The sequence below is a fragment of the Uranotaenia lowii genome, unplaced genomic scaffold (assembly GCF_029784155.1).
Source record: "Uranotaenia lowii strain MFRU-FL unplaced genomic scaffold, ASM2978415v1 HiC_scaffold_61, whole genome shotgun sequence".
Taxonomy (NCBI): Eukaryota; Metazoa; Arthropoda; class Insecta; order Diptera; family Culicidae; genus Uranotaenia; species Uranotaenia lowii.
The window spans coordinates 52508-75735 of record NW_026598545.1 but is presented as its reverse complement, the minus strand read 5'-3'; the positions used below and the strand labels follow the sequence as shown (position 1 = coordinate 75735).

General features: G+C 42.9%; 1 protein-coding gene across 1 annotated transcript in view; it reads right to left on the bottom strand.

Moving 5' to 3' along the window:
• Positions 1-22272, bottom strand: part of LOC129760442 (uncharacterized) — a 53227-nt gene extending 30955 nt beyond the window's left edge. The window contains exon 1 of the mRNA XM_055758081.1: positions 21547-22272. The gene's annotated coding sequence lies outside the window, so the exon portion shown is untranslated. The remainder of the gene's footprint in view (positions 1-21546) is intronic.
• Between the last annotated feature and the right edge of the window lie 956 nt (positions 22273-23228).

Here is a 23228-nt window from a genome sequence, read left to right as displayed (position 1 = left end):
CACCAGCAGAGAGAAACTTGTCTATTACGGCGAAACTTGGGCTTGGAACCGTTCCAGAGTGTCAAACACGGTTGACTGTGCGCTGTGTGTTACGTTAGTGTTACATAGAACAGGACAGGACCGAGCTCTCCTATGTACTACTCATCACGGACCATAACTCGGTGATGGTAAATTTCCACTTTTACAATATGTACGACAACACAGAGTGTGTCAGTGCCAAATAGACGACATTCATGGTTGCCAGGAGCTGTGAAGGGAAGCCCGGCTCTCCGTGATGTTCGATGTTGGCAACGCTGATCCCATGGTCGGTCCTGTCGGTCTATATGTGTCGTAGCTTCCACATGCCACACTGTTTATATAGCGACAGGATTCTCGAATCGATAAGCTACCAAGTTGGGACATCAACTTTTGCAGGTCAAACGTTGACCGTTGTTTAAATGATGAACTTTCGGGTTTTATTTGATCACTGTGTATCAAAGTATGACCAATGGTTTGACGGGATTTTTTTTGTTAAATTTAACAAATCCAAATCCCACTAATAAGTCTTAACGGCGTTTAATATTTTATTAGGACAATCGCATGACTCCAACTTTTGCTGCCTACCTCAAACCGGACAATGTCAGACTATAGAGCGGATATTCAAATATACACCCAAATACCATTAAAAATTCGAAATAGTGCGTACAATACCCATACTTTGAATCGAAATAAACAAAGATGTCGTTGCTGAAGAAACGCACAACCAAGTCTTGGGCCTGCTAAACACCAGGCCACGGAACACGTTAAGAGGGAGGCAGCGAGAAATTATCGCTCTCGACACACTGGCATTCGTCGTTTTTCGATGACGATGGCACAAGACGGCGACGATGATGACGGTGTTTTGTGCTGTTGCTGTTGATATGCCGCAATACGACGACGACGACGACGACGACGGCGAGGACGAGGTACTGCGGCGGCGAGATGGGAATGCCCTAACCTCGTCGCCGTTCATTCGCTCTGTTATAATGCTTTGCCGCTGCTGCTGTAGCTTGTTTCTGGCTGCTTTATTTTTTCTTCGCTTGCACGTAATCTGATGGAGCACCGAGCTAGCTCCCAAACGAACGAACGAACGAACGACTCGACCGTGTGAAGCGACTTTTCATCAGCCAGCCAGGCAGGAGGTTTCGCGGAACGTAGTGTGTACACTTTGGACGCTAAAAATGCCTTGGCAACGATGAAGTAGCACCACCGTACACCCAAAAATTAGCCTAAATTTTTTTTTTGTTTGGGATAGATTTCGTTAATAAAAAAACTTATACAAAATTTGAAGAAAATAAAATAATAATCGTTCAAAACGCACACCGATGTACCCAAAAACGATTGAACCAGAAGCTCGACAGCCAATCTTTGGGTGTAGAAGCTCGGATTTCATTCGAACGAAAACCAAGTGTGCTGTGCAGCTAGCGCCAAAGTTTCACCATCGCACACCGCCTTCAGGGGAGATTTTTTCCTCCTGAGCTCGGTCCAAGTGTGCCCTGCCGTCGTCGTTGTCTTGGTCCTCAAGTACAAGGCAGCAGAGCGCTGCCGCGAGTTATAATACTTGAACACAGCTACTCTGGCTTAATGATGATGTTTTAGCCGCCGTCGTCGTTGGAAATGCGTTAGCAGCAACGAACGCGTAGATTACGAAAAAGAAACTTGAATCAACACCTCGAATTAGACTCGAGTGTAGATAAATGTGCTGCTGCTGCTTTGCTTTGTTTGTTGGCAACAAGCAACAGGAAAGTTGTATAAGTTGGTTTTTAAAACAATAATTGTTTTTAAAAATTGTGGAGTTCCAAGATCAAACTCAAAAAAAAAAAATTTAAGAGTTCCTCCAGTTTTTTATACATTTATGTCTGAACAACTCCAACTATAAAAGATGCTCGAATAAATCACAATGAACAACAGATAAAATATTTTTGTTTAAAACTTGAAGTCCCGGTCTCGAATATATTGGAATGCTCATAGGAGTTTCCCATTGGAGTAGGAGCCACGATGAAGTGCTATGGATGTAGACGGGTATTCATAGTTTCACAAGCAAGCAAGAAACCACCAAGTCGAACGATCCAAGAAGTGACCAGCTGGGATAGAAAAAGCATATTAAGGTATATGAATTATATAAAAAAAGATATTTGTGTGCCTTTCGCCCATCAGCGAACGATGAAGCCGGCCCCGCCACCATTCCACCAATTTTGTGTGGCTAAATTGCTGTTGTTTTCTGTTTCCTCTCAATCGCTCTCCGGTCCGCTGTCGCTCTTAATTTTTACGTTTCCTTTTCATAGGCTATTCGTCGGGCGTATGGATCGAGTCCGAGTCGCATTGGAAACTTAACATAACTTCAAACCACGATACCGCAACGGTTCGAAAAAAAAGAAGGGTAGAGAGCTGCTTCGTTGTTAGCCGGACCACCTCACGCCGAGCGCTCTTGTGATCTCTTGGTGTGATTGCCTTTTTTTCTCGAGCCTCCACTTCTTCGCGATTGGTCATTGCTGTGTTTGTTGTTTGGTAACTCATTGTGGAGCTCGGTGGTGCGCTCCATCGAGATCCACAAAACAGCCAGCACACGGAGCTACGGTCCGATCCGCGGTGATGCTCGGTTGGACATCAGCCCCGGAGATCGAAACTTGCAAAGTCGTAGAGGACGACCGGTTCCAGTTTTGTAGGAATGGACGACGGACGAATCAGAAGAAGGAAAAAAGAAAATAGCTTTTCGTACCGCCGCGCCACGCAGCGCCTTGGACTCAATCATATTCGTTGTTCCTTCACCTGCGTACGTCGCTTCTGTCGTCGCGTCGCATCGCCGCACTGCCGCCACAGTTGATTGCCGTTCCTTCGCCGCTGCAACCCGACAGTGTCTTTTGAATGACGCGGACCGCGGCGGCGCGTTGAGATATGACAATGATTTCCTTCACACACCAAAAAAATAGAAGCAATCCGTGCGCGAAGGTTGAACCACAACTTGGTTGATTCGAAGAAACGAATGGACGGGCACATCGAGCGTGGAAATAGCCCTCCTCGGTGTTGTGCGTGATGATGTCGTGACGGCAGCATTTCCGTCGCCGTCGACTTATTTCTTCGGTTCGCAGGATAAGTCCGGCCGTGGTTTGTTTTGTTGATTCAAGCTTCTAGCGGACGCGAAAAAATGGGTTGGACTACGAAAATTTAGATATGAAGGAATATTACGAAAAACATAAAATGTCAGGATACAGCCACGCGAGCATAGCTTTATTATGCCTGCTACGATCAGTATAGGTACTATCTTCGCTCTTCGAGAAAACTACACCTGTTGCGTGCTCTGACGCGTGGGAACATTCTTTAAAACCGAGCTCAACCAACCAACCTCTTCTAATGGCATGCATTGCATTAGAGGTCGCGAGACGAGCGCGAAACACCAATCGTATATACACACATATGTACATGCAGTCGTATATCGCCCCCGCGCCTATGATTCCCGCCCGAGAAAACCCCTAAACAAAAACAGAAAACACAACAAACCATAAACTTCCAAAAGCTCCATATCTTTCGGTAGACGTCCGCCGGATATCTTTCCGAGGAGAGGTAACGTGTTCCTCGATCCCCCCTTTGCTCTAGAGTCCCATATATGATGAAAACAAAACAACATAACGACGACGTCAACAACAATAAATGAGTGCAACGACGTTGTCGACGTCGTCAGATGCTTTCTTCGTCCGTCGCCGTGTGCTTCGTCGTCGTTTATTATTTATGTTATTTAAATTCAATTCATTCATTGCTGCGGTGTGGCCGCGCCAATATTTTCGAGAGCCAAAGGTTTGGGTATGATGGGTATAGTTAAGTAAGTTCTTAAGGCGCTCGCGCTCTCTCTTTCGAGAAAAATCTCTCGCTCGTATTGTATGCATGTACTATGCTCAATCTAATTCATCGATCCTCCGCCAAATCATTGGAAAACGGTTCGGAATCGATGGATTTAATTGGCAAAAGCCGGTTGCTGGAGAGGAATTCATTTTTACCATCTGGAGGTCACGAACAAGGACGGCCGCTCGAGCCTTACACTGTGGGCTTGTGTGTGAGATGGTAAAAGTTTTCAATTCATCGCTGTTGTTGGTCCAGCTCGCAAAAGATGTCAGGAAACATGCGGCGGAACATTAGGAGAAGGTTCTCCCAGTTGTGTGCGAAATAGTTGGAATTTTTCCGAGCATAGAACCAAAATCATAGATACTGGAGGCGTAAAACAAGCGCGAAAATTCAACATATTTAAAGCTGTCAAGCGGTCGCCCGCCTTATCAAAGCCATCAGGAGCATATACATAGGTACATACAAAAAGAAGAAAAGCACATCAGTTGGATGAACGAACATAAAAGTTGAGCGCTTCTTTCATGCTTTTCTTCTCTATATGTGTGTGGGGCTATGAAAGCTTAGTAGGAAGAGGTAAACGATAATTAGATTCAGCAGCAGCAGCAGCAGAACATACCACCAGATAGCGAGATTCAACCTACCTACCTAGTTCATCGTAGCGAGCCAACGCTCGAACAAACGCTTAAAGAAACACCGGTCGCCATGGTAACGGCAAGAATACAGTATCCGAGAGCACATAACGAGCACATTTTCATCGCAACACCCAAAGTTGGGTGGTAAATAAGGGAAATGCCAATGCGCCCACCTTATAGCAGTACTACCACTCACACCATGACGAATCTCGCCGTTCTCGGCGTTCGATGCCATAGCTAGCGGTACATTATGTTGTTGGTTGCCGATAGGGAGGAAACAGCTATATGATGGTAACGCAGAGCGTTTTGTGGATGGAACAAAGTAATTTCCATCCAAGTTGTTTATGTACATTTAAGCCCCCACAAGCCCCAAGCGCTTTTCCGATATCTCTCAGCAGCGACGAGTGTCGTGAGTGAGGGCGAGCGTCTGGCAAGCAAGCAAAAATGGGAACAAGGACTCTGGAGACCTGGTGGTGGAGCATCAGAGGCGAGTTAAAGTTTTACGTGTGCGGCGCCTATGTACGACGAACGTGGGAGCCCACAGGTCGACCCATTTACCACCCACCCATTCTTCGAAACGGATAGCAGCATAGCTATCGTAGTGAGTGCCTCGCACACTTCTTTAAAGTCGATTCTCGATGCGGTTATGTGGTGGCCGAAAGGACAAAGTACGCACTCTACTGATTGGTACATAACCTTCCACCGAAGGAGCTGGTGCTCACGTAGACTGATAAGGTGGAAGGAAAGCAAGCAAGCAGGTGGGTCGGTTGGTTCGTTAAGCTCGGTCCTGGGAAATAAATTCCGTGGGTGGATCACCTCCTCCACAGAGTTCATGTCGTCAGCCAGAGGACGATAACCAACATCATCCCTATACATTCGATTCGGGGAGCCTCTTCGCGATGGAACAGGGGATGGTGGAATGAAGGTGAAAGCGTATAAGATCAAGTTAACATTTAGATATAGGAAGTATTTTTAGAACCATTTTGGCGCCAAAACCGTTAGTTTTGGTACAAATTATGAATACCGTACTTCAAATGAACGATAACTGACTCGAAACATTCTAGTTGTCGAAAATGCAACTTTCTTTTTATAAGTAGTTGATGAGTTTTGTACTTCAGATAAGGCTTTATAGAAGCCAACTTTGTTTTTGATTCAGAAACCTTTTTGGCAAAACTAATAAAAAAAATCACACAACACACTCACTCACGAATAAGTATAAGTAGCCGTTAGCATTCACCAACAACAGCATAAAGAAAGCGGAATCAGAATCAGCTGCTGCTGAAATTTGCACAACTAATGTTATCCATATATAGGTAGGTAGTCGAGAATCGAAAAAAAAAACCAAAACCCGGACGCCGCCACCGCCGCCGGAGAGAACGCATGCCAAAAAGGAGAACGGAACCATATCGTCTAACAACCGACTACGACTCGACCACGTGCCTTATTATTTATTTCTCGTCGTTCTCTACAGTTAATTTTTTGTACTGTTCATCGCTGTGTGTTCCTTGCCTTCATTTTCCAGCTGCTTTCCACGATTATTACTGCCCAGATGATGCGTCTCCTATTTACCCTCCATAGCACACGCATAAAAAGCTTTTGACGGAAAGGAATGACCACCGAACGGAGCCAGAAAAGCGTCACTCCGAAAAACTTTTCTTGCGAGTGCATGCACACACAGCTTCAAAATAAAACATAACCTAACTAACCCCTTCTTGCTTCGTGTCAGACAGAGGAGTGACAGGCAAGGGGGCAGCTGGATGGTTGTTTTCTTTTTCGGTGTGTTCATTTATTGAGAGAAAGAGTACATTTCCGCGGCGCTTTCCATTCCAGAAGAAGGCCCCATTGTATATGCGAAAATGTACGAATAAGCTAAAATGTTGACCCAATTCCTTGTGCTGTGCAGTGCGCCCCTTGAGTGCGGGATGCGATGCGAGCAAAGAAGAAAACAGAGAAATGGGCTGTGCTCGAATGAGTGAGCTCTTCCGAATTGCAGCGAGGTGCATCGAACTTGCCATGCAGTTCGGCAAAAATGATTGCACACTGTTGTGCATCGGAAAGTTTTTCGGCTGTGGTGACAATGCGGTTTCGAGGGAAGCTGTGCTGCACATTTTCCGGTAAGAACTTCTCCTGTCAACTTTGTCGTCGTCGTCGTCGTTTTGCCTTCATGTGAGCGCTGTATTCTGAGGTTGGTTTGGAAAACTCGAATCCACTATTCTCCTCTACTATGTATAACGGCGAAATTCCGAAAGCATGTGTGCAATGGATGCGGGAGTGATCTTCCTATGTACAACCGGGGGAAATGTGATAGATATTTGGAAAACCGGACGCGAAGGCGCGATTTTTCAAAAGAAGGGACAGTGCTCTTGCTCTTGCACAACGGCACATTTGCCGCAGCATCGCTTGGAGAAGTTGGAAACACTAGAGACCGGCTCGAAGGACCAAAAGGGGTTGCCGCAGGTTGGCTGTTGTGTTCCACTATGTATGTACATTTCGCAGCAGAAAATCTAAGTTTTCACTCTCGTTTCTTTGAAGTACGCGCGGTTTCCTCTCAGCGCGCGTGCTGTACGTGATACGTCATGTTGGGTATTGGCATATCCACGTGCTACCAAGTGGTCGCACTCTCTTCCCTTCCCCCGTGATCCGTTGCCGCATGTTTTCGTAATATTTTATTTTATTGTGTGGTATTTATTTTATAAATCAACAGGTTTGCATTGAATCGCGCCGCCGTCGACGTCGTCGTCGTCGTTTCATCGTCTGAAGAACCGTCGTCATGCGGCGCCGGTGGCGCGTTTGGCATTTTTGAGTCTCTCGACGATTGGATGTTTGTTATTGTCGTTTTAGAGAACGCGAGGCAACCTATTAAATAGCAGCTGTTTTCTGAAGCTGCCGCTGTCTCTTCTTTGTGTCATTCATTGGGTGCAAATTTCGCGCTACTCATGATGTTGTATATAAGAACATTGGTCAAAAAATGTCGTGCGCTGGAAGGAAATCGGAAGAAGAGGTCGCCGGTTTTTTGATGGATTGGACTTTTCGGCTGATTAGAAAACGGAATCAGCTGTTGAATATGCCTAGGTGTTAAAAGAATGAAAGCAGTTCTTTCTCTTTCACCAGTTGCAAAATTTCTTTCCAAAAACGTTACTCAAGTATGTTTTTTTCTGAAATCCGAAACCAATAAAATGGATCCGTAAATTCATAAACATATTGTAACATTTTTGTACCAATACTCGGTGTGATCTCAGCCGACACATAGGTAAAAAATTGACTGCAAATCAGCTTTCATTCAAAATATTTTTCTGTTCTATCAGACAGATTTTTTTAAAGAAAAAGACAACTTTAGAACCAATTCATCATTCAGAACTTGTGTCTAAAATAAGGAAAAACCATGCGACAGCGACGCGACGCGAGTCGAAAACAAAAATAAAACTCTCTCCTCACATTAAAGAGAGCGGACTTTAAAAATAAATACCGAAGGCAAAAAAGACTTTACACTGCTAACTCAGTCAGACAAAAACAAGATTGCACACAGCAGCGAAAGAGCGAAATTTACCCCAAAAACTAACGACGAACCAAGTCCGTTCTTTAACCAACCACATCCAGTCGTCTAACCAGTCGTTCGGAATGGGTTCCACAATCAGCTCGCTCCGTTCGAGCAGTAAGCATCATGTTCCCGAATACTTTCTGAAATTTTAATCAGCCAAAGCGACATCTAACAAGCAGGGAATTACATCTATTTCGAACGAGCTCAACTCGATATTATTGGATCGGTGACTACCCACCCTCAGGGAGGGACACAAGAAGGCGAAACAAGGTGAGTGGGGATGAATCATCCCTCTCTTCCTTATTTTCTTCTTGTGATAAAACCCCTCCTACGGACGAATATATACGATCCGGTTTGGGTGAATTTTCAGCGAAATAAGGAACGACGTCATTCGGGGGATTGGAATGTTTTAGTTCGAACAACGCCAACAAAACGGAACGACCCTGGGTTGGAAATGTATGACGTCTCATTCTACTCTAGAAACGCTCGCTTTGCTGCTTCGAGTTCGCATCGGTCGCTGGGTTTCTATTTTCGGAGTAGAACAATATAAGTTTTTCTGTACATTTGGCCTCTCGACTCGCCAGCAGCGAGCGGTAGCAGAGAGTTGATTTGGATGATTGGAATAAAACACCCCTTACGGTAGAGCCATAGTGTAAAGACAAGTGAAAGAGGAAAGAACCCCCTTAACCTGTCGTACCCTCATCTTCCTGGCCAAGATTTCCCAGTGCCAATATCCGAGTGAGCACTGCGCAGGCGCATTCAATTTGTCTCATGTCAGAACACAACGATACACATAGAACGATAGGTATATGGGAGTCTGAAGAAACCTTCGGCACATTACCCGGAGACTCGAAGCTGAAACTCGGTCTTGATGGTGGTGTAGGACACACAGGATCAACGAAAAAGCTATATCATAAAACCAATAGCCGTTGTTCCCCATCGCAGGTCATAGCACCAGCCAGAAATGCTTCGGTGCTGTTGAGGACCGGAGGAAAATCACAATCATTATTCCAGTCAACCACCCAACCACCCACATGTCGTCGAGGCCACCCACCCATCAACCCAACTCAGGATCCAACCGCCTACTCTCGAATATCCTGCTGCTGCTGCCAGTAGAGAGGCGAAGCCAACATATAGCCACAACCATAGAGTATACCTCGAATGTACGAGGCACTTTATAGTGAATAGTATAGGTAGTAGGCAGCTTTTTTGTCAGCTTCCCAACAGCAAAACCTTTTTTTTTGCCTTGTCGTTTCTGCTTTTTCACATGATGATCCTCGGAATTCGTTTTTCGTTTCATATGCTGGATGACCTTAAACACCCCTTTCCAACACTTCTCTCATTGATTGCTCACCACCGCACGGAAGAACACAACTCTAGGGTTTATCCGATCAGCTCTATTAGCTCGAGCGCGCTTATGGAAGAATTTTTGTATGAATCCACCAGAGGAATTCGATCAATAGTAGCTATACATGAATCAGAACTGAACGCTCCTCAGGGACGTTGTTTGAGACCCTTAATGTTTGAACGTTATGATTAGATTCCTGCTGAGTTTTAATGCTTTTGTCAAGCCTAGTTTTTTTTTGTCTTTATTTTAAGAGACTTTCAGCCTTTGGCTGGTTCGTAAAGCCTAGATTGATAACTATGATTGAAACACTCGAAGAAAACTTGGTATTTGAACCAAAACAAAATTGGTTTTGATAAAAAAAATCATTCTTTTGAAATAAATTCCTTTTTATTTGATAAAATGTATTAAAATTTTGATTTAAAATAATATTTTTTAAAACCAAGGATTTTTTCTTTGAACGGAAAAAAAACTCTGAATCAAAGGATTTGTTTTAATTTCAACGGTGAAAAATTCTTGGAAGTAAAGGAAAACGGATTAGAAACAAATAAATTTCTATTTGTCCCAGAATCAGTGAAATTTTCCTAAACAAAGGAAAATTCTTTCATTCTTAATGTGAAAAGTGTGAAAAGGAGAGGTCCTAAAGGAGACCCCTGAGGTACACCAGAGGTTACAACTGCAGATTTGGATGATTCGTTTTGGAGGCGAACAATTTGTTTTGCATCGGTTAAGTATCATTGCAACCAGGATAGAAAAATTTTGATGAAAGCCATTTTTTTTTAATTTGAAGATTAAAAGAGATATGTCAATGCGATAAAAGGCTTTGCCGAAGTCGGTATTAATATCCTCAACTTGAAAGTCTTGGAATTGATAACGTATGTAACAAATTCTAGAAAATTTAACATAATTTGACGGTTTCGGTTAAAATTTTCCTTAGCTAGTTTGTGAGTAAGCAACACTGTGAAGTGAATTCATTCGTTCTCAAAAACTTTGAACGTTTGGGGTTTTCTCCCTTGCGTTTTTTTTTTCGGGGCGCTTTTATTCACTTCAGTTGACTAACATTAAGCAGCGGTACGACCGTATGGTGTTGCCGCCATCCAGCGTCTGACGGAGATGATGACGATTATGGAGGCAGGATTCCTGTCGGCGGCGACGACGTTTGCAAGGACTGGATGAATCACCTTGCAAAGAGCGTGAATCAATGTGTGAGTCATTTTGCCGAATAGATTGATTTTTGTTCTTACATTTCCAAAATTTTTTAAATTTTTTTTCATGGAAGGAATCTTCCGATTTTTACTTTTTTTTTTTGAAAATTTTCGAATGACTTTTCAATCCAGTTTGCTGTTGACATATTAGATAGCCAAAAAGCCTTTTTTTTAGAGGTTGTCTGACTATTATTTTTAAGACCCACTTTGGGGGTGCACGACGCTTCAGTAGTCGAAATAAAAAACCAGTTTCCATCACACGTGCAGTGTTCGAAACTTTCGGTGCGCGCGGCGCCCAAACTGCGTCCTATTGTATACCTGCTATTGTGGATGGATTGTGAGTTGGAATGTTTCAACTTTCGAGGTGGTTTCCATTAAAAAAAAGTGCTATCCGCCGAGTTGAGTGCACGCTCGATGGATGGATGAACAAACCACGCAACCCAACTCCTCTTATAATAGCTTTTGTAGAAAAATCGTTGTGGCCAAACCGCGGCACAACAAACCCACTCTCGAGGTCTTCGATTTGAGTGTGGCTGGCGCGCGCGATTTAGAAATTGGTTTCTGTTTTCTTTTACCACTCCACTCGCCGTAAAGGCCTAATAAGGTGGAGTCGCTGTGCTCAATTTCGCGCACTCGAAGCAAGCGCTGAAGCTCGTCGACGCCCGTCCCATCGAGTTTGAATGGAAACAGTTTCGCCAATGGTTGCTTTGGTTGCACCAAATTTTATCTATCTATATTTTTGTTGAGATTTTTTTCCCGCGTCTTTTTGGTAAAAAACTTGAGGTGTCAAATGTTGTTGATAAGACGCGGGCCTCGACGGCGATCACAAGGTTGCTCTTATCTCGTTCGGACGAAAGAATTCGCACAAGTTTGTGGAGGATGAGTCAGTTTAAGTCGTATTGTAGGCCTGTTCGTGGAACAGTTTGTGTACATTCATATGAATAAAGTTGACGTCAACACTGAGCTGAGAGCTTTGGTCAGGATGCAAACGTGGATGCCTCCTGTGCTTTTCGTATTTCATTGAACATTTGACCGTGACTGTTTTTAATCACATCACGGTAGCTTTTTCTGTCCGATTCCGCACAGTACGACCTGTGAAGGATTATGTAGATGATTTTACACTTAACACGTCAAATATATGCGAACAAGCGAGCCACCGCGCTCGGACTGGTTTTATGTAATTTAGAGTGAGTGAGTGAGTGACTTTGGGTGGAAGATTTGCAGTGTGCAATTGCCAAAAGCTTTTGTGATTAAGCTTTCTTCGGAAAAGACGACACAGCTCTTCGTTGCTTTCCGTTTATAAACGTGTATGTATTTCTCACCATCCACCCACATTCGTTCACATAATGACGTACATAATTCCCAATCGCTTCTATCTCTCTCTGCACCAGCGAGCGATGCATTCGAGTGCGATTGTTTGAATAACTTATGTCACGATCGGAAATGCTCTTGATTCATCGCCGAGTAGGTTATACTGTTGGGCGATTAAAGCGAAAAAAAACTGGCTCTCCCGCCGTTGGATTGGCCAGCGAGATTGAGGGAAGACTGGAATGGGGAGAATGTTGTATATGGGACACAAAGTTTGCCCTTGTCCAACAAAAGCTGAGTGAGGCATTTCGTTGCCATATGAGTGCGCCCGGTCACCATAGTAACGATCAGTTTAACTTTAGAGCAAGCCATGATTTTGTGCCAAAGCAAGTGCAGCACACCAACCATAAATAATGAGCAGCAGCAACAGCAGCAGCCTCTCATGTGATTGTTCACTCAAATTTTATGAGCAAAACATAGCAGGCATAGTAGGCAATTGAACTGAGTGCTCAGCGTCGTCGACCGTCTGTCCAGTTGTGCTATGTGTGTTTTGTGTCTGTCTGACTGTCAACCGGAGCCGATCTGTCATTGCTTTTGAGTGAGCGTATCAGCAGGCATTTGTGCATAAATACTTAAGTCTCACTGTGTGTGAGTGGGCTTTCGCTTCCTCCAACCGACTGCTGGATAAACGGGTGGGTGGCGAAGAAAAGCGTTTATTTATGTACATGAGTGCCACCCAAAATAGATAGTGCACAACAGCTGGTGAGCAAAAGTGAATGCGTAGGACGCAGGGAAAGCTCGTGCATAAGTTAAAACCATGTGCACTTTTATTTGATTGTATATGGCTATGCTGGTGGTGTCATATCATAATACGTTGAATCACCCAAAGCCCGCTAGAGGAAAAAGAAACTCTAGGTACTACTATTTAAACCTGCTCACACAAACACCCCCTTTAAAACGGTGTATGTGGAGATCTAGGTTTGCATATGTAATGGCTCCCGGTTCCACTTGTCCATAGTTGATGCAGTACGGGTCACTTCCTGCAGTTATATGCAGAATTGCATCCAGGCTGAGAAAAAAGAAAATTGCAAAACCCACTGTGCTGCGGTTCGGTCAGCCAAGTCCTCGAGCCGCTACCGTTACGAACCCCATCCTCAACGCTCATCAATTGAGGGATGAATCCCATCATCGTAGTGTTTCATTTCAAATATTACTGACCTGTGTTCCTATCCCTATGGTCCCAGGATTCTGGATTCAGGTTGTGTTGGAAGGTATCCGGGGACAACTATGTCTATTTTTGTGCATCCTACACTATGCTATGCTACTCTCTAATACAATACCCGGCCCAATCAATGATGATGGCAAGCACTGGCCGGTCGCTTGGTCTATTCCATCTCAGACTACTTAATCATGCGTTTTGTTTCCAGTTTTGTGTGTTTCGATGGTTGAAAATTAGCCCGACATAATTTTTGAAGGTGTTGAGTTAAGGATGTTCTAGCCTCGACGTAGTACTAACTTTTCTTATGGGTTAGCATTGGTCTGGGGAAAGGAGTTCGGAGTAAATTGTTAAAATGATAACGATTATGTACGCTTTAGAAAAAAAGGCGAAAATATTCAAATTTTCATGTTGGGTTAGTTTGGATTACTAATAACTTATTGCTGAATCAAATCTATAGAAAAATTCCCGTTAATTAAACCACGGTATTGTCGTTGAATGTAAGGGAATCTTTCGATTGCTTTGATTCAGTAGAATTATTCAACCAAGTAGGCTTTTTTTTCGTTTAGCTTCAAGTATTGTTTCAGAACATTGCAAAATCTCTACGCCAGAACTCATCCTGTTAAGCGAATGGGCATGTGTGACAAGATTTAACTAATTCGGACATAAGATAATAAAAACTTGGAAGAAGGATTGAATACACTGTTAAGTGCAATATGCCATTCGTTCATTTAGGGTGTTTAGAAGGTGACATTGCAATTACAATTATTCTTCAGGAAACTAATTGTTTGCTCATTTCAGTTATTTGTCCCAGCGAAAAAAAATGTAACGATGGACGGTGTAATTTTTGGAGATGATGTGGTATAAGGGATTTCTGTTGCAATAATTCATCCAAACGATGCACACAATGCGAATACGTCGTGTAGTGTAATATCACATCCTTCTCTGTTAAATCGCATCAAGTAGTCATTGTTTTCCTCAATTGACGTTCAAATTTTATTCATTTAAAAAAGTAAGAAACGGATTACGAACCTCAGCTGCGTTTGTTAGGTTTGTAAGTACTACCAAAATAAAATAAAAATGTTAGCAAAGCTACAGCTTAAAATATAATTTCATTATTTTTCTTTTTTAGGAAATTCGGCCCATTTGTATCAGCGGTACAAAAAATATTCATTGATTCCAAACAACCGGATATATCAAGACGATGTAATATTAAATAACATTTGCGACTCAATTGATGTGCAAGTTTTCATGTAATATCGCAATCCTTTTTTTTTGCTGTGTAGTTTTTTCAAAGTTTGAACCAATTCACAGCTCAAAGTGTTTCAACCAACCAAATGTTGGTCCAATCAAACTCCCAGCGTTTTTTCCCAAACTCCCGAGAGTCGACCCTTCAAAATTGAAATACCATTCGGACGGATGGTGGCTGCGCTGCGAGGTACCCGCCAGAAGAATCGAAACGAGGAACAAAGAAAAGATGGTAAAGAGCATCACATCGTCGTCAAACAGGGCTCTTGGAAAAGGCGAAAAAAAACCATCTCATACGTAACCCAACGAAGCGAAGAAATGTACCCACAGTTGGGTTTGTTGGAAAGACGACCCGAATACTGACTGGCATGAAGGAGAATAACAGCGGCAAAGCAAATGTGTAGAGAGAAAACCGATGGCAAAGGAAACAAACGACAAAAATTCATCTCCTCATCTGATGTCCCCTCCCCGGTACCTTCTGCTGCCGCTGCTTAAAATGAATTCAACGAACAAAAAAAACCCCGACCATGGGTTCAGATTTTCCGTTCACGTCCGGTTGGTGTGCGTGGAGACAAAAAAAAACGTGGTTCTACAATTGATGTGTTTTTTTCCTCTGCTGAACACTCTTCTGCTGAGATATGCGGCCTCTGGAAAATCCGATTAGAGAAGAGCCCGTTTGTTCGCAGGCAAACGAGGAACACAAAACAGAATGAGCGATGAGAACGAATGAACGAACGACGGAAAAATAAGGGTGATTAAGGAGGGAAAGAAACTGGAAAACTGGAGAATATTTTGGTGCCGGTGATCGCAAGCAACAACCCATCAGTTCTCGGAAAAAAGTCGAGGACGCCAAATCTCGTTGCAAGCTTTCGACAGATATACCAAAAACTGAAATCTTATTCGAAAAAAAAAAATGCACAAATGCGCCACGTTCGTCATCTATCTCTCTCGTTGGCACGGAAGTTGAGCTCGGAATGGGGGGAGCGCAGGCAGTGCGGTTTTTGTGCAATTGAGCATGCAAAACAACGGAGAGACTAGCAAAAGAAGACGCAAAGAATCGGTCCAAAATATCGTCGTCTTATCAATGATTCTCTCATTTTTCAAGTGCATCGGTCGTTTGGTATTTCCGCAAGAGAGACCTGGGAAGAAACTTTTCCGGGGTGTCCCTGGAGGAACGATGACGACGACGACGACGACGATGCGGGGGAAATACATATGCCAGAATATTCGTCTGTTGCGTTTCGCTGCAGCCAGGCCAGGCCAGGTTGTTGGGGCTCTAAGCTCGAGAAAAGTCCCATGAATGAAAATGAGCATTTGCGTGTGCTTTTCCGTATTTCCGTGCTACTCGTTCGTAGTATATGTGTATTTAGGTACGGTTGTTGGAAGGTTATCGTTCCTGGTACGATTTTATTCTAATGAGGAATAATAAAATAGAGCAGAGGGCGGAAGAAAAAATCTCGTACGAATTCGGAACACGTTCCAATGGCTGGTTTCTAACGCATGCATACGACGACGACGACGAAGGCCCACATTCTGTGGAGTGCTTTTCGGACGACGGGTTGTTGTCGTTGTCGGTCGAAAGAGAACCATCCCGTGCAACAACCCTTCCTATTGCCATTTTTGTTTCTTTAAAAAAAAAGGAATCGTCCGCTTGTTGGGGATGCTGGGGAATGCCGCCGGATCGTGAGAGAAAGTGAGAAAAGACTCTTACGGGAACATCATCCCCCCTACCCTTGCCAGTTGCTCGTAGTTGTCCTTTTGCGAATGTGAATTTCTGTCCGTTGCTTGGTGTAGTAACTGAATTTTCCATCGTAAAAGCGCGTATTCGGAAATATTGCGTACTATTACCGGGTACTATTCTTCCATCTGCAGGAGAATCTCGAGGACAGCGTCAATGCATTGGTGCCGTCGTTTATATCGTCAGCATCGTCGGACTGACGGTGCCTATGGCCGGGTTAGTTTGGGGCCAGCGGGATGCGAATCTCTTCAGCAGCCAGCCAGCCGGACAAACCGAAGGTCAGCACAAAATCAGCTGCTTCGGAAAAGAGGCCTATTTACCATACTGTTGCGGCCGCAGCGGTGAACGGAAAACCGCTCGTTGCCTTCTGCAACGAAACAGAGGAAGCCGGATGATGACGATGGCGATGATGATGGTTCTCATTCGGTCAGACTCTACACTACCTACATCTCTAATGAATGTGGGGCGGAAAATTCATACAAGTTTGCGGAACCGCCGACGTCGACGTCGCGGCACATAGCATCTCCGTCCGGCTGGCATCTCGAGGGAGGAGGCGATCCAACTAGGCTGTTGTCAGGTTGTTGGCCATTAGAAAAGTGAGAGTACGGAATTTGTTTATTGTTATTTTGCTCCAGACGCACGCACACGTGCTTTTGGAGGTTTAGTCCTTATTGCAGATGATGATAGTAGGCAAGCACTGCTGCGGTTTAACGCAAGTCAATTTTGCAGTTACTAGTTGATCTGGGGTTTCGAATATGTCCAGCTGGTTTAGATGGATTGGCGCTTTTAACCGAATAATCTAAATCAAATTTCAAAGTATCGAACAATCGGATAGCGGTCATCTGATGCATATGCATATACCTATATTGAAAATAAAGAAAGACCTACAAACATTCTTCCCTTTTTCCGCCATTAACTACTGGGACGTGGCCGGCGCCGTTATTAGTAATTTTCAAGAGGATGAGCATGAGTTTTGTGCATTGAGAAAGGATTGCTAATCCCAAACTACATTCTATTGGGCCTTGCACAAAATTGATGGCCTCAATCAATCTCGGAGGGACAACCATTGGCTCCACTCGTTTTACTTAGCCACGTTTGCGATCGTGGAATTCGAAATGAATTATATAATATTCAAGATCATTAAAATAACTGAGCACGAACATGAAAACCCGGAATAAAACTTCTTTCATTTCGAGTTCCATGATTTAAGGTGGATATGAGTAGTCAACCAAGCAAAGCTAAGCTAAAATTTAGAATAAAGGAAGGCGTTTAAACTTACATTGAAAACTTTGATAGTATCTCGAATCTAAAATAGACCATACATTCAGAACTTGAAGGAATCCTCCAATTCGAGATGATCTAGCAATATCGCCAGATATATAGAACCGAATATCTTCACCTCGGTGCGGCTTCCACATCAATGAACTGTTCCGTCAGCAACAAATCAGTTTTTCCCTATTTTCGTAGCTAGGAATATCCAGGCTATGAGTTACGACGAGAGGAAAAGAAATGATTGCAGGGCTGAAAAACACCACAAAAGCTCAACCATCATCGAAATCAATCGATTGAATCGGGATCAGCTCAGACTCGGACGGAGAAAAGTGTGCGTGTGAGCGGGCGCGCATATCGAGGAATTCTCGATCGATTGGCTTCGATCAACAATACAAAAACCACGTGCGCCAGGGAAATTAAACGTGAAATCAAAACATTGCAAACGATCATCATCATCATTGATGTTGGAAACAAAGCGTGAAGGAAACGGCGAGAGAACGAGCAGTAACGACCTCCTGTAATGATGAATGGAAGAACTAAAACAAAACGGTACCAAAACTATCTACATCCATAGATCGATTCATCAATCGGCCTACCAAAGTAAACAACATTGAGAGAAACACGGCCACTAAACTGAGTCCGTATAGACGTTGTAGAACCCTTACGGCTTTACTCGTGCAATAAAAATAAAGACAGAATTTTAAGGCTGCCCGCTTTCGATGAGGATCGAGCTGCTGTTGTGGTGAGCGCAAAAGTAAATGAGTCGGAGTCAAAAAAACCGCAAAACTACATGCTCATTAGAATTGAGCGAGTAGTGAGGTACCTACTCTATTTTCAATGAGGGATTTTTTTTCGAATGTGATTTTGGTTTCGCCCGAGGAGTACTTGAACCGAAAAATCATATGCTTTCCGGTAAAAGCGGAGCGAGAGAATCTCGGTGCGCTGTCTGTAAGTGTCGTTAGAGTTGATATTAGGCCGAGAGCGAGAAAAGTCGAATGTTTGTACTTTTAGCCAATTTTATTGGGAGGAAATACACACTCTCGTTAAATAAACACATTCGATATTCCTCCTCCCCACAACTTGGACGAATTGCGAATGGCCTGTGTCTCATTCGGTTGTAGGTATCTCTTTCCTTCTTTGGTCTGTCTTTCGTACTGTGCACAACTTTTATGTGTTAAATTGAAGTTAATTACGGTTAATTATTCTCCCTCGTTTTGTGTTTTTCCGAGCGCAATGTGCGCTGAGCAGCGAATAGGAGGGCAGCAAGTTCATCCCGTTGCCGTCTCTCGAGAGATTCGATTGTAGCCTTTGTAGTGATTGAGAGAATATTTTGATCGTTCGGTGTGCGGTGTGCTGATAAGAAATGAATTTGTAAACAAAACAGGTTTTTTTTCTTGCTTTGAATCATTAGCCGGCTGAGTTTGATAAGCAGCGCGAAACAAGTGCAGCAGCGAGAGCGCAGCTTGAGTTGAGTTGCAGACGGAAGGCCGTGATTATCGCGAACGAGATGCGCGCGCGAAGATTGATTTCGCAGTGAGGTTTGATTCGATTTACTGGGCGTTCTGATTTTTATTGATTTTAAATACGACACAGGACTCTTGCTGTACATGATCTAGGATTGTTCGACCTTGGATCGATTTCTTGAAAGATCGATCATTTTAACTCAGGTTTTCGATTTTTTGGATCGATTCTTAGGAAGGAAAAGATCGATTAGATCGGTTTATTTTCGACTCGACTCGATCAATCCTTTTTATTTTGAGTATCGATTCAATGTCAAACATTGCCATCTGTTTGGCATTTGGTCGATAACAATACTCGAAATAAGATTTGATTTTGCGGAATTTTGCGAAATCCTACATAAGTGTTTGGAAGGTTTTCTTCCGTAAGTAAAATATTAAAACACCTTTAAAACATCGTTTTTTCTTATTTTCATTTTTTTATTTAAACAAAAGTAGCTCTCTTCCTTGTTAAAAATAGTAAAGTTTGATCTATCAGAGATCGATCATCGAGGCCCGATTTTCAGGTGGATCGATCTTACGGCCGTTCATCTGAATCGATCTTAGAGATCGATCTTTTTCAGAAGATCGAACAATCCTAGACATTATCACGGGGTTATTGTTGCAAGTTTCGAATTAGGTCTGACTTCAAACATTTTTATTGGACACACAAGAAAAAATAACTCTGTGGAGTTCAGAGAAACAAAAGTGAGGTATCTTCAATCCAAATGATCGAGTTGTTTGCATGATCAGACTTAAGTGCACAACATTTTGCCTTAAACGGATTTATCTTAAAGGCTGGTAAATGAAGTTTTTAAAATGAAGTTATGAAATAGAAGTAAAAATTAGAGTACAAATTAGAGTTTGTTTGTAGATTTTTTTTTTGTCATTACTTTATTTGAAACGGCTCATTTTAGAAAAAAATGCTTCTTTAAGGAGACAAACTAATTTTGTATGTTTACAATTGTTCGCTTAAGTCTGAAGAGAACAGGATATAGATAAAAAATATCAAAATAAGAATAATTATAGAAAAAAACGCTCTTAAAGTGTTTTAAGGAGAAGATTATATCTTAAAGCTCGTGAAAACTTCTTGAAGCTTCAAAATGGACAAAGCAAGACCTCAAGAATTTTACCGAATGCATCAATTAAACACCTGACAATAGCTTTCAGCACTAGCTACCAGTTGGTATTCATCCATCCACATATGTATGCACCTATGTATCTAATAATGCTTGTGGATTCTTTTTCCTTCCCAGAAATGCCATTCCTCTTGAGTTGATAGCAACTAGATTCCGCAATTCGACCGATTTGGCTATACAACTGCCTATCAACAATAATCAGTCGGACCACTAGAATTATACGATTTTTTCTTAAACAGACGATTTAATTCCTTTCGACTAGGTCAACGAAGAATTAAAGATTTGCTACTTTGTGAAAATGATTTGCTATCATTCTCTAGCCTGAAGATCAATTACATTTAGTTCGCGTGCTGTCATTCAATCACACACCGATACCATACACAAATAAAGGGGATGCAGACGGTTCTGTGCGATGTGTGTCTGCTGTTCAAGCAAAGACCGATTCTTCTGGTTTCGCGTTCTTTCTGACGTCGTCGTCATTCGCGCTGATGAACAACAGATAACGTTGAGAACGGGCGCGGATGGGGGGATGAATAGGCGAAATGGAAGGATAATATCAACAAAAAAAAGCGAACGCTCGTTCGTAAGGGATGCGAAATGTAAATAAACAAGTACCATGCTGGCTGACTGGCTTGGTCGGTCCCCTGCTAGTAATTGCATTCGTTTATTTTGGCTGGGCCCTGGGATGTAAGACGTTTCGCGCTGTTCCGTTTTAGACGAACAGGTGTATTAGAAGGATTTCCACCTGGAAATCAGACGGAAAGGGTTCGCTGCATCTTAGCTGATAGATATTTAGAAAATGGGCCGGAAAGAGGAAACCTATTCAAATAAAAAAAAACAAGTACATGGGCAAAGAGAGTTGTGTATCTTTCAGTTTCGTTAGTTGGTACACCACATTAGACAGAACAGAATAGGGAGACGAGAAACCAGCGACTGCACTGCATGCTCTTGCATGGGAAAGGTTCAACCAATGTTTTTGTTATCGTTTTTACGATTACTCGTGAGTGGCTAAAGTAAACAAAAAAAAGTGAACCACTGACTTTTCGCCTTACTTCGTTCGTTCGTTCCTATCTCTAGCTAGCTGTCGATATTGAAGTTTTATTACGGTTTGCGCTATTCCGATGCATCTCTTACCACCACTTGAACTGTTTCCATATTTGTTGCGCTCATACTGTTGCTGCTTTTTGGGTAAACTCTCCCGTACTCGCGCGCGCACTTACTTCCATTATTCAGATACCAAGAGCGGCAATAGTTATCGTCATCGTCGTCGTCGTCGTCGTCTTGTCAACCATTGATCGTAAATGTCACTTTCAAACATCTCACACGATCTGCATCAGCACACTACGACCCAACATCCATCCTTGGCGGCTTATCGCGCGACTAACCTCTTGCTCGTTCTGCCCAACAGATTCACACACAACAATCTCAGCATGCGGCGAACCGATTTGTTTACATACGAACGTAGAAGCTATTCCCACGATAATCCGATACCGAAATCGGCGCGCTGCTCGAAATTGCATCAAGAATATACCCTTATCAAAAGACACCACCTACCTGTTCATTTATGTTGTGCTGGGACTAATTCACTAGAATACTGTTGCGTTCATTGTCTCGATAACTTTCTCAGGTGCACCGTAGCGTTGATACCGGAACACAGCTGACTCGGGAAGTCCTTCCTTTCTACTCCTCTACTAATAGTGATCTCTACGAACTATATTGTTTGTTGTTCTACAAATTCATCAATCCTTTCCACCTTCTTTCTTCTTTGTGTCGGTATCACTAGGAAGATATTACCATTTCAATTCTCCACTTCTTTTCCGCCTTTTAAACACTTTGGAAAATCATTTGTGAACTTGTAGTTAAGGTTGGACACTTTCCATCCGAATCCAACCTCCTAACAATCCACCAAAAATCTCACACAATATCTCACCACCAAGGATTTCCGTAAAACTACGCGTTCTCACAAACTACACAAACTATGCCACCGCGCGTAGTTTCGCACTGTCCGAAATCCCTAGTGTGTGGTAGGTACGTCGGGGTAGTTTCCCGTTTTCCCGCTTACGAGACTCTTAAAAATGCTGTGCCGTACACAAAACACCTTCGCTCGCTTCAGCAGAACCTTCCGTCTGTCAGTCAGAAGTATGCACGACGCGACGACACGAAACTCTGGCGTGTTGTATGCAATTCTCTAAACTAGGTTTCAGAAATATCGTCTCTTGCTTGGTACAGGACTAGTCGAGTGTCAGACAGCCTATATCAAGCAGCGCACAAAATGTTACTAATCTACCATTCGCCTGAACCGCACAGTCGAACCCCACAGCCAGAGCCAGAGCCAGAGTTCCATTCCATTTCATCCACATCCAACAACCAAACGAATTTTTTTCCTCCGTTCGTTCGCGTTTGTGTGCTTCGCACATTCAGTCAAGTCAGTCGTCGTCGTCGTCGTCGTCGTTTTCCCCCTTGTGCTCAGGCTGATGATAGTTGAATTTTGTTTGAGTCGCACCAACACACGATGAGCGCACTGTTTCCATCGAAGTTGGTTGCTTTTCTTTTGCCTTTGCCTGGTTCGGGTTTCTCTTTGTGGTCTTAGGTACAATGAACACACTGTTGGAAAATATGCTGCTCTGCTCTGAGCCATTTTCATGTAGAGATAGACTGGCTCGTTCGTTGGTTTACCTGACCGAACAAACGAACTAGCAAAATCCCTCCCTTGGCAATGTATGGGTGCCAAAAGACGGGTGTATGGAAGCATTCCGATATGGATAGTGGGATTTGGACCTGTTTAGGTAACTAAAACGTATTGTCTGGATTGGTAAAATAGTCTAAAAATACTTTAAAAAACAAGGGAATATAAATTTCAGGTAAAATAATATGCGAGATGATAAAAGCAAAGGCAGAAATTCATAGAATTACTATCAAGTTGATGATTTAAAATGAAATTGTTCACCTTTTTGCCTTAAGGTATACGAAGTTACGTCCTACTTCAAAGTCAAATTTATAAATTAGCACAAAAAACGTTAAAAGGCTCGATTTCATAGGAGAAATGATGTTGATTCTTAAGAATAAAATGTTCAATTTACCCAGACAAAACTGAAAATTCGGCAAAATTCATGGATGATTTTTAAATCACAACAAAGCTTTTGAGACCTCTCAGGCCTTGATAAATTTAACGAAGTACCTCAAATCGACACAGTCTAAAGGCACATGTTACACTCATGAATGATTTAATTTCCACA